Below are 17938 nucleotides of genomic sequence, written 5' to 3'. Positions count from 1 at the left end.
TCCAATCTATTCCAGTAAGATTTCAATTTAGGGTGGGTAGTTGCTTTTCTGTATTATGTACCAAACAATTTACACTATTTGGCTCTTTTATATGTCCCAAATCAACATTGGACATTATGAGATTAAAGACAATACAATACAGAAATGACCCTTTTACATACATTGTTCAAAGTTAATCCTGAAATTTAGATTCCAAAGTCTGTTTGGATGGTATTAAAAAGTCCTAATCCAATTGGAGTTGATTTCCTAGTTAAGACATTACTTAAGAAGAAAGACAAATCTTATTTTATAAAAAATATTTGAAATGGAAAAAACTCACTTTGAAAAGAGAGAAACACATGACCATTTGAAAATTGATTTTCTAGTTTAAAAAATAACAAAAAAAAACCCCTATAAATATAGTGGTTTCAAAAGCAAGTTAAGTATCATTACACAACACAACCTTTAAACACATAAAGGTTACACAAAAAAAGAACAAAGTCAAGAGCGTCATTCTTCGAGTGCGCCCTTGTGCTCATTGTATCCCATCCGCTTTTGCTTCCAATGCCATAAACTTTGGTTTCTATTGCTTTTGCTTCCATCAAGTTAGCTTGTCGTGCATTGATGCACATTCCTCTTCAATTGACAGCTAATAACAAGAAAGGAAAGGAGACAATGAACCCTCTGTGAGATAAGGTCATCATAGATTAAAGTATCTTCACCTACATTGTAACTTTTAAGCAAATATTGATCAAGTTTGATATGGCAAAATAAAAGAAAGAACGAAAGATTTAATATTTTAACAAGCAGAACTTCTTGAACGTACATGCGCCAAATTCATTATTTCTACACTACTGGAATTTTTTAATGTGCATGTGCCAAATTCATTTTAAATCGAAACGTGATTAATCTAGTTGAACATCCCCTGTTAGGACCAAAACTAGCTCCTCTAGTTGTGACCTTGATATTATTCCAGGACAATCCAAGATGCATCTCCAAATAAGCTTCAGTAATTGATTACTTCCTGTTAGCATGAGGTTGGTTTTTGATGTAAACTCTTCATGGATGTAAAACTAAAGAAGATGCAACTCTCCCTCAAGTTTTAAAAAGAATTAAGTTCCTTTTACCGATAAGTGTATCAATTAAATTAACTTAATAGTAATCCAATAGGACCATAGGATCATCAAGATGCCCTTAACAAGCTAAGGAAAATGAAAATGAATTCCAATGTGGATTGTATCCTCAAGCAACTAAACAAATATCATAAGTCATTTTTCTTTTATTGTCATCTAAGGAAAACTCATTGCATTCTCAGGTCCCACACTAAACATTGTCTTGATACCCCTGATTTGGCTACGCCATCATCAAACTCATTGGCACTCCTTGGGATCCATCTGAACGAGCAATTCAGATTTCTCCCCAATAGCTGAGCTCCACTAACCATAAACCCAAATTTCCAAGGCACTACTTTTGTATACAAGTACACAACCAAGAAATGAAAAATTGACTACAATTCCCCTCAACGATTAAATTTCTCTAATTGTTCATTGCTACTAGTTATAAATCATTCAACCATAATCAACTAAACTAACAACTAAAATGAAATAACTAGCATCCCAACATAAAACATTGAAGAGAGAGAGAGACTCACAATGGTGTTGAGTTTCCTTATGAAGCTTGAACTCCTAATGAAGTAATTAGGAAGCAAGTCTTGGGAAAACGTAGTGACAATCCATGTAATAAAACTCTTTGCTCAAACTCCACTAAACGGATCAATTGTAGGATCTCGACCATATCATAGCTTTAAGTCCTGTATTTGGAATATTGTGCAATAATACAAGAAAACCATCAACATAGGAGAAAATAATATAAGAATAAATTGAGGAGATTACTATGCCTGGCCAGAAGAAAACAAAAAATAAGTGAATCAAATAAAATAGAGCATAACTACAGGTGAGAAGAACCTGGTTGGAAGAACTATAAGAAAATAATGCTCAATTTTTTCTTGTATTAGTTGAGGTTACTTAACCACCGGTGTATCAGTGAGCACGTCCTTGATTGCTGGTTGCCAGTTGCCGGATGTCGGATGTCGGTGGAATCACTTGGAACAGGATGTTATGGAATAGAAGAAGGTTAACCAATGGAGTACAGAGAGAATAAGATGCTGGTTGTCGGTTTCCTGTGAAGTTTATTAGAATAGTATGCTATAGAGAATGAATGGAGAGAACAAGACACTATTAGGGTTCTTGGAAAGGGGACACACTACTGTTGGAGATAAGAAAAACAAGGCTAAGCGATGGAGGAGGAGTATGCATAGAATAGGATGTCGGTGAGCACGTCCTCAATTGCTGGATGTCGGATGTAGGTGGAATCTCTTGGAACAGGACGTTGTGGAGAATAGAAGAAGAAGGTTAACTGATGGAGTACAGAGAGAATAAGATGCCGGTGAGCGTGTCGCCGGTTACTGGTTGCTGGTTGCCTGTGAATTTTCTTGGAACAATACCTGTAAAGAATGAATGGAGAGAATGAAACACTATTAGGGTTGTTGGGAAGGGGAAAATAATTTCTTTTAGGTAAAAATATTAGTTGGGTTAATGGGTGAAATCTAGGTTTTGACAGGATGGACTTAATGTTCGTCCCGTTACATCCTCTTTACTTCACATGCACTTCTGCACATGTAAAGAAGAGGCACATGTCCAAAATTGGTGACGTGGGCAGGGATGTGGGTAGGAAGATGTGGGTATGAGATCCAAACTCGAAGTATTGGCCCTAGGCCAAGGCCAAACCTGAACACAAAACCTAAGCCTAAGCCTAAAATTTCTGAACGGGGTTAAAAATGATTACCCCTATTGAACCTAGATCTATTGAGAGAAAAAAGTGTGCTAAGAATTGAAGGGATGAGAGATCCATCGTATAGACGCCCAAATCTTGCGGAATAAAGGGGCAAATTTCAAAAATTTTTCTCTCCCTTTCATCTAGGAATCACATTCCTTATTTAGAAAATCATATTTTCAATGATCAATCTTGAACCATAAACTGAACCAGATCTGAACCAAAAGTAGTAGGAGAAGATTATACCTGATACGGAGAAGTAATATCTCCCAACGAATGTGTTCACACCCAAGGAAGGATCCAAAGACTGCTCCCACTGAAAATGGCGCAATGCAGGATGGAGCAGAATCAGCAGAATTTTGTCCTTCGCAAAAAACAGCAAGATGGCACATGAGCACAACTTCCTATCTATTCTTTCTCAAATAATTGATGTCAAGATCGAATCTTGATTCTCCCACAATTGGAGATCGAACTGGCAAACTGCGCGACAAGAACAAGGAGGCGGCAAGAAAGAATTCTGCAGGGTTGCTTAATTCTTTCTTCTGTGTTTTTCAGCACTCAAGAGAACGTGAATATGTCCTCTCTCTAAAGGTTGCCGCCCCCTCTTTATTTGTTTTTAACCCCAAAGGATCAACTCTTAATCTAATTAGGAGTTGCTGATCCAAATCTTATTTGGATCAAAACATCTCTTTAGGTGATAAGGATTAACCCCTATCTTATATGCAGATTAGATTAACTTTCTCCTAATCTCATTAGGAGGTTTCTAGATCTGAATCACATTCAGATCTGGACTCTCTGAGTGGATAAGGTTATGTGCTTACTTAACCTTCCTAACTGCTGCCCAGTTGAGCTTCCTTGTATGGCGTGGGACCCAAGCATTGATCTACACTTTAGTACTTGAACTCCCAAAAACTGCCACTTTAGGCCCCACCATTAGCATTCAATTAGTTATGTGATGCATGTGATGTTACAAGCAATTTAAAACTTTGAAAATATCAAAATTACCCAGCAAAAGAAGATAATATTCATGGTCTTCTTCCTCAAGACTAAATTGGAACAGCAATGATCTGAGTCCTAAACTCACCATTAGTCCACCTCCTCTTGAAGATGCTTTGATGCCATATCAAAGTCATTCCTTCGAGAATTCCTTGACCCGACATTTGACAATCTTGTACGAACGTGATGAGTCTCCTCAATATAGGCAACATATGGAAGAGACCAAGCCGTCAACAACCCACCAAGTACAAGGGCACTTTGTGCTCCTCATTTGTTGGCATATGGAAGACATCAATTAGTTAGTTTGTAAATGTATTTGATTGTTTAAGACAATAAAGGATAGTTTGGTAATTTTATTATGCATTGTAACATTTGTTAATACTTTTGGAGTAAAGTAGCAATTTTCAAGAGTTCAAGTACTGTAGTGACATGATTTAAAGTTTGGGTACTAAAGTGAGATTACCCCAAAGTACAGGATTTACCCAACAAAAAAAATGCACATCGATGTTTATAGTTTCCTACTTTCAATATATCCTATTCCATCATTCATGGGGATATGTTCTCAATGTGTTGTGGGATTGCTTGTTCTTGGTATATAGGGTAAATTTCATACACTACCTTTATGGTTTAGCTAATTGATTAAGTGTACCCTTACTGTTTAATTATTGTCTAGCGCTACCCCTATTGTTTCTGACAATGACTAATACCTCCCTTACGAATAATGTTACAATTCTGACTTAATTGATGACCAGATCATCAATCGGATGTAGCTTTCGAATCAGCTTCGGCTTTTACGAACTTGTTGCTAGTGACACTGAAGATTGTATAAGAATATTATCTAGAATGTCTCCAGAAGGCCTTTATTATCGACCCTCCCTAGATTTTCTTTTACCTCTACTCTAATTTGGTTCTAAACTAAGGTTGAACCAACCAACTAAGGGCTCATAACGGTTTATTTCTATAACAAGGCATTCGATCATTCGTCGAGTGATCGTCCGAGACAATGGTGGTCTCGACATTAGACTTCGAAGAGTCATAGAACTACGACAACTTCTCAACCTTTCCACTGCGAGCTTCTTCCCTCCAATACGACTCGTCAACAACTAACGTTAGCACTTCTATGTCTACTCAGTTTGCGTTAACCGTATCCCACCACTTCAACTCCCTCAAGCCTTGGTACTAACGATGAGAAAAAAAAACAAAGAATTGAATCGACCAAAACCAAACCAAAAAATCGGTTAATTGAACCAAATGGTTCAATGTTTTTAAAAAACCGAAAGTACCGATTCGGCTTCGGTTAACCAATATAGAAAACTGGTAGTTAATTGAACCAACTGGTATACATATATTTCTATATATTTTATATATATTTATGTATATTATATATATTTTATACATTATAAATTAAAAAATATGCATTATATATAAATATATATTTATAATATATGATATGTTATTTATTGTTTAAAATATAATATTTTATATATATTTATAATATTTTATTATATTTATATATATTATAAAGTTAAAAAATCAAAAAATTGATGAACCAAACCAATCAACCAATTAAACGATCGACTTCGGTTCAATTTCAGTCACAGATTTTCCAAATCCGGTAGTACCGATTCGATTAATTTTGACTGATATTTCAGCCTCCAAGATGGGACCCACTGAATGCGGGAGCCTACTCCTCTTTTGCATCACCGACTGCTAGAACGGTGTGTGGTGAGATGATAGGTAGCTATCCATCTAAGGGTGTCAACGGTATTCAAAAATCCGATTTCAAATTCGGATATGACCTGATTTGATTCGATAAATATCCGAATTCGACCGATTATTTAATTCTTATATATAATATATAAAATTTTTAAATGTTTTATATAATTTATATATATAATAATTAAATTATATAAATAATTTATATATTTATACACTTTATATAAATAAAATATTTATTAATTATTTAAAATAATTAGTTAATCAAATTTGAATCGAATATTCGAATATTTAATTGGATTCGAATTCGAATGTTAATTTTCAATACCCGTTGGATATTGAATCGAATTCAAATTTTAGATATTTTAATCGGATTGAAATTCAGATATTGCTTGATCCGATTCAAATTCGACCCATGTACACCCCTAGGTTCATCAGCTCGGTTGAAGAATAACCCCTTCGACCCCAATACCAAGACACATAGTCAACAATAGCGTCAAAGACCCATGGACACCGAGTCCATCATCTTGCAGTCAACCACCATGTTCCCATGGACCCCCTGGTATCAGAGCATCGGCTAGGGTTTCTTGAAGCATTCTCATGCATCCCTAGATCAGCCGATTGCATGAAGTAGTAAAGGGCTGATCGATCTACTATAGATTGCCTAGTTCTTGGAGTTTTTGGTGGGATCTAGACATCAGGAAGGTGATATACTATTTGGCATCAAAATCAGGAAGAACTGGAGTACGGGAAAGAATCCTAGAAAAGTTGGACTCTTTGTTTTTTATCTAATCTTGGGCGCCCAGGTATTGTTAGTTTTCTTTTGGTTTTCTGAAGAGGGCGGTTTGGTTTTTGAAATTTTCTAGGCCTTCCAGAGTGATCAATTCACTTTTCTCTCTGTTGGCAACCGTGGGGAGGAGAGAGATTTCCCTCCAACTAGGGTTTTCTTCTTCCTGAATGGTTGGTTTTTGTGTGTGTGGTATTAAATTATTTTTTGGAGGTCTCTAATCTATTTTTTCTTATTGTTAAACTGTTTGAAGTAAAATGGAGAGTTGGAATACCGAGATTAAATCTACCAGTATTGTGGGACTGGGTGTTGGAGGTAGTAGTGATATTTTTTTGTCTAGGATCATTACTACAATAAAACTTGATGGTACAAATTATTTGGAGTGGGCACAATCATCTAAGATGGCTATTGGTGCCAGTGGAAAATTAGGGTATTTCACTGGGGAGGAGAAGAAACCTAATACAAACTCTTCCAGATGGGTGCAAGAGAATTACATGGTAATGTCTTGGCTGTGTAATTCTATGTTACCTCATATTACAAAAATTTTCTATAGGCTAATACTGCTAAGGAGATTTGGGATGGAGTGACTGAAACCTACTCTTAGAAGCAAAATGAAGACAGAGCCTATCAGTTAAGAAATCAGGTGATAAGTATGAAATAGGGAGAAAAACCTCTTGTTGTGTATTTCTCAATGCTGAAAACCCTATGGCAGGAAATAGATCACTTAGAAACTGTGGTACGGGAAAGTGTAAATGATGTAGCAACTTATCACAAATTGATAGAGAGGAATAGGGTTTTTGAGTTCTTGGCAGGGCTGAATCTTGAATTTGACATTTGCTAAGCAACATATTCTTTCTAGGGAGGGTGTGACACTCTCACAGGCCTATGCTTTTGTCTTTGGAGAGGAGAGTAGGAGGAATGTAATGCTGAGACAGCTTGGGATTGACCAGTCAGCTATGGTTGGTACAACAAAACCTAAGCCGAATGGAGATAGGGGGAATAGTAAGACTAGAAGGGAAGATAAGAAGGACTTGGTGTGTGATTATTGCAAGAAGCCTAAGCATACTGGGGACACTTGTTAGAAGCTTCATCCATATCTTATACCTGCTTGGATAAGAAACAAGAAGGAAAATGCAAATGTAGCCACTACAGGAGACTCTTCAGCCCCTCTCTCCCAAACTGATTGAGAATCCATTGCAGTAGCAACAGTGAGAACAGAATTGGAGAGGTTTGGACAACTTATGAGTAAGAAAGATTCACCCAGCTCTAGCCTCCAGATGGACAGCAGAATGCAGGAGCCAACTACACCACTTTGCACATACATGTAGTTCATATGCAACTACGAATCTTGCATCCACTTCAGGTAAGGAGGGACTTCCCAGGATTATAGACTCGAGAGCATTTGAGCATATGACTAATGCCCCTACCATTTTCAGTTCCTATCAGTTGTGCTCTGGTAGAGACAGAGTCTCTACAACAGATGGTTCACATATGCCCATTGTTGGCAAGGGGACAGTTAGAATGACCAATGATATAACTCTGTCCTCTGTTTTACATGTCCCTAGGTCATGTAAGCAATTCAACCATTTGGGTCAAATAGGTCAACCAATGATATCATAATTAAATACAAAAATTAAAGAAAGATAAAAATACAAAAATAAAAACAAAAAAAAGACATAGCATTTGTAGAAAACATTTGGAGACATCTCTATAATTATATATTTTTCATATTAAGTGTGATATGAGAATTATTTTTTATACATAGAATTATATAAAAATGTTTTAAAATAATTTGGACAAATATTATTATCATTATCATCTAAAATTGCCATATGCAAAAAACACATGCACATTTGCTAATAAAGATAAAAAGGTAAAGAGGCAAAAAGTCATTTGAGATTTGAAACTTTTTACTTTACTTTTTAAATGTCTTAACTTGATTATGAGTAGAGACTTGAAGTTAAAGAGATGAAAATATTTGATGAAGCAAAAAATAAAATAAAATACAACATTTGAATAACCACATTTGCAAACATGATTGATATTGTCATATTATATGACTTAACTAAAATATTTTGATTTAACTTAATTTTAAGAAGGCCCTATTTGATGATTAAGTGGTTGTTAAAAGAATTGCTTATTTTAGCAACCACTTAAAGCTGTTTGGTAACCCATTTGCCAAATCACTTATTATGTTTTAAGTATTTATTAGGGTGGAAATGTTTGGTAAGCCACTTTTTCCATAAGTGCTTTTATTGACACAAATCACAATTTTAGCATTCACTTCACTCATACATATATACAATGCTTTTCACATGTTATACTATACATTTCAACTGAGAGCCCATGTGGACCCACACGTGAATTGCCATGTGGACCCTAATAATAATAATAATAATAATAATAATAATAATAATAATAATAATAATAATAAATAAGTAAATAATAAGGGGAGTTCAAGTTTAAAAAATATGAAGAATAACCATATTATAGTAGGTTCTTAAGTCAAACAAACAATATTTATATAAAATATTATAAAATAATATTTATTTTCAATTATTAATATAAAACACTATAAATTAATATTTGATATAAAATATTAATTGAACAATTATTATAATAATTTATAAAATATTATAAAATGACATTAATGAAATAAACCAAGACGACAAATTTGGTCGCCGATCAGGTACTAGCAGGGGGTTCTTAGACAAGGTATGCTAAAGTTAGTGGCAAAGCGGTTGAAATAGAGGAGAGAGCCATTGCCTATGATTTCCATTGCTAGTCGCCGATCACCGATCATCAGAAGCCCATCGTCGTTAGTCTAATAATCTATGATTTTGGTTGCTAGCTGTCGGTCGCCGGTCATCAGAAGCCCATTGTCTTCAATCTAATCTACATTTTTGGTTGCCAGTTGTCGGTCCAGTCATCGGAAGTCCATCGTCTTCAATCCAATTTGTATTTTTGGTTGCTAATTACCAATCGCCAGTCACCAAAAGCTCATTGTTTTCAACCTGGTCTATGATTTTGGTTGCTAGTCGCCAGATGACAGGAAAAAAATAGTAGTCATTTGTTTGATTCTTCCAAAGTGTAGATCTGCGAACAACAAAGGAGTTCAAGTTAAAAAAAAACAAAGAAAAATGATTCAATGAGAATATTAACTTCACAAAATAGAAGAAAGTGGCAAAACGACAGGTCTGCCAACCATTTATCCTCATCGTCGATCGTCGTCGGTGGGCCTGTAATTGGGTGTGCCGCTACCTAGTTCAATATGTTCGAATGAGAGGAGATGAACGTATAACCCTTGCACGAGGGTATTTTGGGTATTATAAGAAAATACTAGGGACTAGTTCGTTCCATTTTATTAGAAAAGTAATTATTCAAGAAGTGCTTAAAAAAGCCAACTTCAGGTCACTTTTTTAAGAAGTACTTCTTCCCCACTTTTTTACCAAACACATAAAACCACTTAATGTGTGGTCCCAACTTTTAAAAGTACTTTTTATAAGTAAAATCAAACAGGGGAAAATAATGGTCCCAAATAAAAAAATAAGAAATCTGATTAAAAGAAGAAAGAAAAAGGAGAGAGCAAGAAGAGAAGAAGAGGAAGAGAACGATTGATAAGAAAGGGTGAAAGAGAAAATTTGTTCGTAAGCCCTTAGTGGGGTAGCCAACTAATTAAACAAGAGAAGCTAATGTTACAGGCCCATTAACAAAACATAATATAAGCATAAAAGCAAAACACAACTGTGGGCTATGGGCCATTCGGCCCATATTCTCTACACTCCCTCTCAAGTTGAGCATAGATGTTAATCATGCCTAACTTGCCTGTATCATGTTGTAGCTTCACCTTGGCGACTCCTTTGGCAAGAATATCAGCTAAATGTTCTTCAGATGCAATGAAAAGTAGACAAACTTCTCTAGAAGCCACTCTTTCTCTAATGAAATGCTTGTCCACTTCAATGCGCTTCATCCTATCGTGTTGTATAGGATTGTGGGTAATGTTAATGGTGGCCTGATTGTCACAATAAAACATCAATGGTCTGTGTTACTCAACACCCAATTCCTCCATTAGGGATCACAGCCAAAGCAACTCAGAAACTCCATGAGCCATAGCTTGTACTCTACCTCAACTGAAGATCTAGAAACCACTGATTTTTTTCTTGCTCCTCCAAGAAACAATATAACCTGCAACCATACTATAGTACCTCAAGGTTGACCTACTATCATCAATGTTACCTACCCAATTAGCATTTGTATAGGATTCCTATTTTCATGTGTCCATGTTTAGCAAAAATAATATATTTCCCCAGAGTACTCTTCAAATAACATAAAATCCTCTTTATTGTTGCCATATGTGTATCTCTAGGAGCATGCATAAACTAGTTAATGCAACTAACGACATATGCAATGTCACGGTGAGTCATACATAGACATAGCAGTTTCCCTAGCAACCTTTGAAACACTCCCCTATCCTTCAATACTTCTCAGAAGTGGATGCAACTAACAACATATGCAATGTCACGACGAGTCATACATAGACATAGCAGTTCCCCTTGCAACCTTTGAAACACTCCCCTATCCTTCAATAGTTCTCCATTAGAAGTAGAAAGTTTGTGAATCGTATCAATAGGGGTAGCCATTGGTCTTGCTCCCATTTTACCTGTTTCAGTGAGCAAGTCTAGCAGAAAGCTTGTGAATCATATCAATAGGGGTAGCCACCGGTCTTGCTCCCATTTTACCTGTTTCAATGAGCAAGTCTAGCACATACTTGCGTTGGGATATGATGATGCCATTTTTAGATCTAGCAACTTCAATACTTAAGAAATACCTCAATTCCCCTAGATTTTTTATCTCAAACTCTATATGGAAGAAGTATTTAAGGTTATCAATCCCTATCACATCAGTGCCAATCACTAGAATGTCATCCACATAGACTATAAGGTATACCACTAATGAACCTCTCCTCTTCACAAAAAGGGTATGATCAAATTGAGTCTATGTGTAACCAAAGTTAACAATAGCAACTCTAAACCTCTCAAACTAGACTCTAGGTGACTGTTTGAGCCCATAGAATAACTTCTTCAGCTTGCACACCTTACCCTGCATGTATGGGCCATACATCCCTAATGGGTGAGACATATAAACCTTCTTATGTAACTTTTCATTCAAGAAGGCATTTTTTACATCTAGCTGACAAGGGGCTAATTTGAACTAGCTGCCAAAGATAGTAGAACCCTCATAGAGGTCATCTTCACAACAGAGGCAAAAGTCTCCAGGTAGTCAATCCCATAGGTTTGTGTATAGCCTTTTACAACCAATTGGGCTTTGTACTTCTCAATAGAGCCATCAGTATGATATTTGATGGTATACACCCACTTACAACATATTGGCTCCTTTCATTTAGGCAAATCAACCACTTCCCATGTGTCATTCTTGTGCAATGCCTCTATCTTGGTTCTCATAACATCCCTCCATTTTGGAGTAGAGAGTGCTTCTAATACAGACCTGGGTATAGGATGAGAAGAGACAAAGAAAATGAAGGAGTAATATGAATGGAAAATAAGTCCATAAGAAATGTGTTTAGAGATACAATATGCAGCATATTTCCGTTAACCTTTTTCTAATGGCAATAAAACATCAAGGTTGGGGAAGGAAGACTACAAGGGTGTGAGCTCAGCACTTGTTGTCTCTCTAGTAACTAGAAGTGTAAAAGGCTCATGTGATGTAGGAGAAACAATCTACTCACTCCTGGCCTTTTGCCGCTGGTACCACCTATGAATAGGAGGAGGATGAGGAGGCAATGGTGGAGAAACAGGAATAGTGGAGGGACTAGGAGATGATTGTTCCCTTCTGGATTCAACAAAAGAAGACTCAATAGGAACCGGAAGGGGGGTGCATACAACTATGAAAAATACTCCCCCTGTGAACGATGCTCCCCTTGAGATGAGCCATAGAAAGGAGTAGACTCAGCAAAAGTGACATCCATTGAGACATAACGAGTCCCACTATTAGGATCAAAATAACAATAACCCTTCTATGTGAAGGCATAACCAAGGAAATAGCACTTATGGACCTTGGGTTCAAACTTATGTCCCTGGGTACTAGAAATGTGTACATAGCAGGTATAGCCAAAGACCCAAAGGGGACGAGAAAAAACTCCTTATTTGGATAAAGAAGATTAAAATGAGACTTAAAGCCTATGACTCTAGATGGCATACAATTGATTATGTACGTTACTGTAAGAACAACATCCCCCCAAAACATTATAGGAACATGTGAAGCAAATAAAATGCTCCTTGCAACATCAACTATGTGATGATTCTTCCTCTCAGCTACTCCATTTTGTTCCGAAGTACGAACATAAGAGCTTTAGTGAATAACCCCAAAGTCAGTGGGAAAAGAGGTGAGATTTTTCTCAAAGTATTTTTTTATATTATTGAACTGGAATATCTTGATTCTTGTATTAAATTGGGTAAGAACAAATTCATGGAACTGTCTCACAAGTTTGGGAACTTCATCATGAGATCTCATAAAAAATAACTAAGTATACTAAGAAAAAATCATCAATAAACAAGATAAAAAATCAATAGCCACTCATAAAATGCAAGTGGTATGGCCTCCACACATCAAAGTGCACACTAAGAAAAGCAAAAGTGGATCTCTTATTACTCAAAGGATAAGTGCTTTTACAATGTTTAGATAACTCACACGACTCACAATGGATACTAGACATGTTAATTCCCTTAAACAACTGTGGGAATGTGATTCAAAGCAAAAAATGATAAATGATCCAAACGAAAATGACATAACATGACATGACTAAAAGACTCTAAAGAAGTATAACCAAAAGCAACTCTTTTAGGTTGTCCTTAGCTTTGTCCAGGAGTATCCAATAGATATATTCCATTCACCTCATGGCCACTCCCAATCACTTTTTAAGACTTTAGGTCTTGAAAAACACAATAAGAAGGAAAAAATGTTATACTACAATTTAAGGATTTAGTTAAGCTGCTCATTGACATTAAATTAGTGTACAAATTAGGGGGATGAAGGACATAAGGGAAAGGGAGTCGGTGGCCAAGATGACTCCCTTGCTAGAGATAAGAGCAAGTATCAGCTAGGGTAGTCTTATCACGACAAAAAAGTAAGTCATAAGAACTAAACATAGTAGAAATGCGGGTTATTTGATCAAAAGCTCCATAAACTATAATCCAAGGGACTTTACGATTATTTGAAATGGCTACATGGTTAGCAGTAACACGTATACCTGAATGAGCAAATGCAAAAGAGTTGGAGGATGTGGCTGCACTCTCAAGATGACACTGATCATCCTCCCATATTTCTCATACTCCGCCTTCATAACAGCTAATTGCTCACTAGCAACTTTCTCATCAATTGCATTGCCATTCCTAGTCTTCCCACTTTCGGCCTTCATTTTAAAATGAGGTGGAAGAAGGTGTGGGTGCAACTGCCAATATATATCCTTGATATGTCTCGGCTTCTTGCAATATTCAAATATAACTTCATTACTCCTTGCAGTCACCTTAGGTTTCACCCCCATATTAGCAAAATGGTTAACTGGAATAGTCCATTGAACTTGAACCAGCATCCTACTCTCCTCATTGCTCACCATGGCATAAGCCTAAGACAAATATCACTACCGGAATTCTTATTATTAGAGGCACCTGGTCAGAGGGGGTCAGGAAAAAATGCCTCTATATAATTTGTAGAAGAAAATTGGCATAAAACCAGCCCAAACCCACCACCTTCAACACGCCATCGCTGCAATTTGCAACAGAAAATCAGTGTGAAACAGCCCCATTAACTTGTCTATCTGCTTAATTTCTCTCAGCAGAAACCAACCTCAAACTGGCTCCCGGTAACCCGTGCCACTGCTGCATTTGTAGCCAAAAACTGGTGCAAAACCAGCCGTGAACCCATCTCCGTTGACCCTCCAATTTGTTGAATTTTTCTTAGCAGAAGCCAGCCACAAACCCGCTCCTGGTAACCTGTGCTGCTGCTGTCATTTGCAGCAGAAAATTGGCATAAACCAGCCCAAACCCACCTCCTTAAACGCGCCATCGCTGCAATTTGCTACAGAAAATCAGTGTGAAACAGCCCCAGACCCACCTTCCATAACCCGTCTAGCTGCTGAATTTCTCCCAGTAGAAACCATCCTCAAACTGTCTCCCGGTAACCCGTGCCACTGCTTTAATTTGTAACAGAAAACTGGTGCAAAACCAGCCCCGAACCCACCTCCGTTGACCCTCCTATCTGCTGAATTTTTCTTAATAGAAGCCAGCCTCAAACCCGCTCCCGGTAACCTATGCTACTGCTGTAATTTGCAGCAGAAAATTGGCATAAAACCAGCCCAAACCCACCTCCTTAAACGCGCCAATAGAAAATCAATGTGAAACAACCCCAGACCCACCTTCCTTAACCCGTCTATCTGCTGAATTTCTCTCAGCAGAAACCAACCTCAAACTGGCTCCCGGTAATCCGTGCCACTGCTGCAATTTGTAGCAGAAAACTGGTGCAAAACCAGTCCCGAACCCACCTCCGTTGACCCTCCTATCTGCTGAATTTTTCTTAGCAGAAGCCAGCCTCAAACCCGCTCCCAGTAACCTATGCTGCTGCTGTAATTTGCAGCAGAAATTTGGCATAAAACCAACCCAAACCCACCTCCTTAAACGCGCCATTGCTGCAATTTGCAACAGAAAATCCGTGTGAAACAGCCCCAGACCCACCTTAACCCGTCTATCTACTGAATTTCTCTCAGCAGAAACCAACCTCAAATTGGCTCCCTGTAACCTGTGCCACTTCTGCAATTTGTAGCAGAAAAATGGTGCAAAACCAGCCCGAAACCCACCTCCGTTGACCCTCCTATCTGTTGAATTTTTCTTATCAGAAGCCAGCCTCAAACCCTCTCCCGGTAACTTGTTCTGCTGCTATAATTTGTAGAAGAAAATTGGCATAAAACCAGCCCAAACCCACCTCCTTAAACGCGCCATCGTTGCAATTTGCAACAGAAAATCAGTGTTAAACAGCCCCAGACCCACCTTCCTTAACCTGTCTATCTGCTGAATTTCTCTCAGTAGAAATCAACCTCAAACTGGCTCCGGGTAACCCGTTTCACTGCTGCAATTTTTAGCAGAAAACTGGTGCAAAACCAGCCCCAAACCCACCTCCATTGACCCGCCAATTTTTTGAATTTTTCTTAGCAGAAGCCAGCCTCAATCCCGCTCCCGGTAACCTGTGCTGCTGCTGTTATTTGCAGAAGAAAATTGGCATAAAACCAGCCCAAACCCACCTCCTTAAACGTGCCATCGCTGCAATTTTCAACAGAAAATCAGTGTGAAACAGCCCCCGTCCCACCTTCCTTAACCTGTCTATCTGCTGAATTTCTCTCAACAGAAGCCAACCTCAAACTAGCTCCCGGTAACCCGTGCCACTGCTGCAATTTGTAGCAGAAAACTGGTGCAAAACTAGCCCCAAACCCACCTCCGTTGGCCCTCTAATTTGTTGAATTTTTCTTAGCAGAACCCAGCCTCAAACCCGCTCCCGGTAACCTGTGCTGCTGCTGTAATTTGCAGCAGAAATTTGGCATAAAACCAGCCTAATCCCACCTCCTTAAACGCGCCATTGCTGCAATTTGCAACAGAAAATCAGTGTGAAACAGCCCCAGACCCACCTTCCTTAACCTGTATCTGTTGAATTTCTCTCAGCAGAAACCAACCTCAAACTCGGTAACCCGTGCCACTGCTGCAATTTGTAGCAGAAAACTGGTGGAAAACCAGCCCCGAACCCACCTCCGTTGACCCTCCTATCTGCTGAATTTTTCTTAGCAGAAGCCAACCTCAAACCCGCTCCCGGTAACCTGTGTTGTTGCTGTTATTTGCCGCAAAAAATTGGCATAAAACCAGCCCAAACCCACGTCCTTAAACCCTCATATCTACTGATATTTTTCAGTCGAATCTAGCCTCGAACACCGCTCCCGTTAACCCAATCCAGTTATGGATGGACCAGGTCCAATCCAATCTAATAAATATTTTGGACCGAATTGATCCAATCCAAAATTGCTTTCTAGTTTTTTTTTTTTTTATTATTATTTTATTTACAGGTTTCACCTTCTTATTAAAACTCTCATACTTGAACTTCATAGCAGCTTGTTTGCACGTCTTTTGTAATCAATCTAATATTTTTAAATTTCTTTCAAGTGTTCTTATGTTGCCAAAACCACATTGTGTCGTCTATCCAAAATGGTAGAATTGTGCACTTAACTTCTTGATAGCTGTGAAATTTCCCTTAGTCATTCCATGTCAACCCTAGGCTTTTATTCTTGAATTTACTTCATACCAAATTCTGTTTTATATAAGTGCATGTGTAAGAGAACGATAGTCGTTCTCTTTAAATAAAGAATTCCATGAACCATTCACAAGCAAAAGTTTTTAGAGGGATCATTTAGCCCATGACAGAAGGGAGGACCAGCAGAGTTTGAAAGGACATCCAATAGGCTGGACCTCTCATAAAAAAAAAAAGGAAAGCGGCTATAAGGAGCCGTCTTCCAAAATGAAAACATAGAGTTGGATCACTTCAGACCTCGCTTCTGCTACTACACTAGGACACTTCTTCCTACTATGGAAGTTATGTATACATTTGCAATTGCATTAGGGGAGTAATCAACTCTTGAAATCATATCAAGGGCTATAAGTAGCCATATATGATTCATTCTAAATGCCAAATGGGCAGATGTAGAATTGAATATGTGCTTCAACTTGTATAAGAGTTATTTCTTTTATCATTATAATTCCTTCTTATGTGACCAGGTCACTCTTAGAAGGTTATAGGGAGCTTCAATTGGGTGTTGAGTAGTTGATGAATATACTATGGACAAGAGCTGTATTTATCGACCAAGGTACCTTAGTAAAAAAAATCTCAATGAATCTTTATCTCTAAAAAATTCTTCCCTAGGTAATTGCCTTGTGACTTTTCCTATTTTATTTGATTATATAGGACAAGCATGGCTTACCTGGAAGGATCTTCACAATTTCTTGAATTTGCATTTGCAAATGCAAGTCAAGAAGGGAAAATTCTATGTCCATGTATTAAGTGCAACAACTCTATGTTGAGAAATTGAATAGAAGTGTATGATCATATTGTTTGTGAGGGGTTTAATAAGACTTACACAACTTGGGTGTACTATGGTGAAGCTTCAACTTCTAATCACAAGGCTGCTACTACAAATGCTACAAATAGTGAGTCAAGTCCATATGATGATATGCATGGTATGTTAATGATGTATTTGGTTATTTAAGCTCAGATGATGATTCAAATGATGGGACCCCGACATCTAGACAAGAGATTAATGATGATGCTCAAAAGTTTTTTAAGTTGGTGGAAGATGTTGATAAAGAATTATATCTAGGATGTAAGAAGTTTACCATGCTTTCTTTTTTGGTTCGACTATATCACATAAAATGTTTGGCTGGATGAACCAACAAATCATTTACCATGTTGCTTGAGCTATTAAAAGAAGCATTTCCGGAGGGAGAAACATTGTCAAAGTCATTTTATGAAACTAAAAAGATCATCAAGGAATTGGGTATCCATTATGAAAAAATTGATGTG

At 37.5% G+C, this 17938-nt stretch overlaps 1 long non-coding RNA gene across 1 annotated transcript; it reads right to left on the bottom strand.

The window, feature by feature from the left end:
- Positions 1-266: 266 nt before the first annotated feature.
- Positions 267-5138, bottom strand: LOC104590193 (uncharacterized). The gene is made up of 3 exons (XR_734084.3): positions 1944-5138; positions 1631-1789; positions 267-628 (listed from the first exon to the last, which is right to left on the bottom strand). It is a non-coding gene; the product is annotated as an uncharacterized LOC104590193 (long non-coding RNA).
- Positions 5139-17938: the final 12800 nt, after the last annotated feature.

The sequence above is a fragment of the Nelumbo nucifera genome, chromosome 2 (assembly GCF_055504915.1).
Source record: "Nelumbo nucifera cultivar China Antique chromosome 2, China Antique-T2T, whole genome shotgun sequence".
NCBI classification, from domain to species: domain Eukaryota; kingdom Viridiplantae; phylum Streptophyta; class Magnoliopsida; order Proteales; family Nelumbonaceae; genus Nelumbo; species Nelumbo nucifera.
This window is presented reverse-complemented; position numbering and strand designations above follow the sequence as displayed.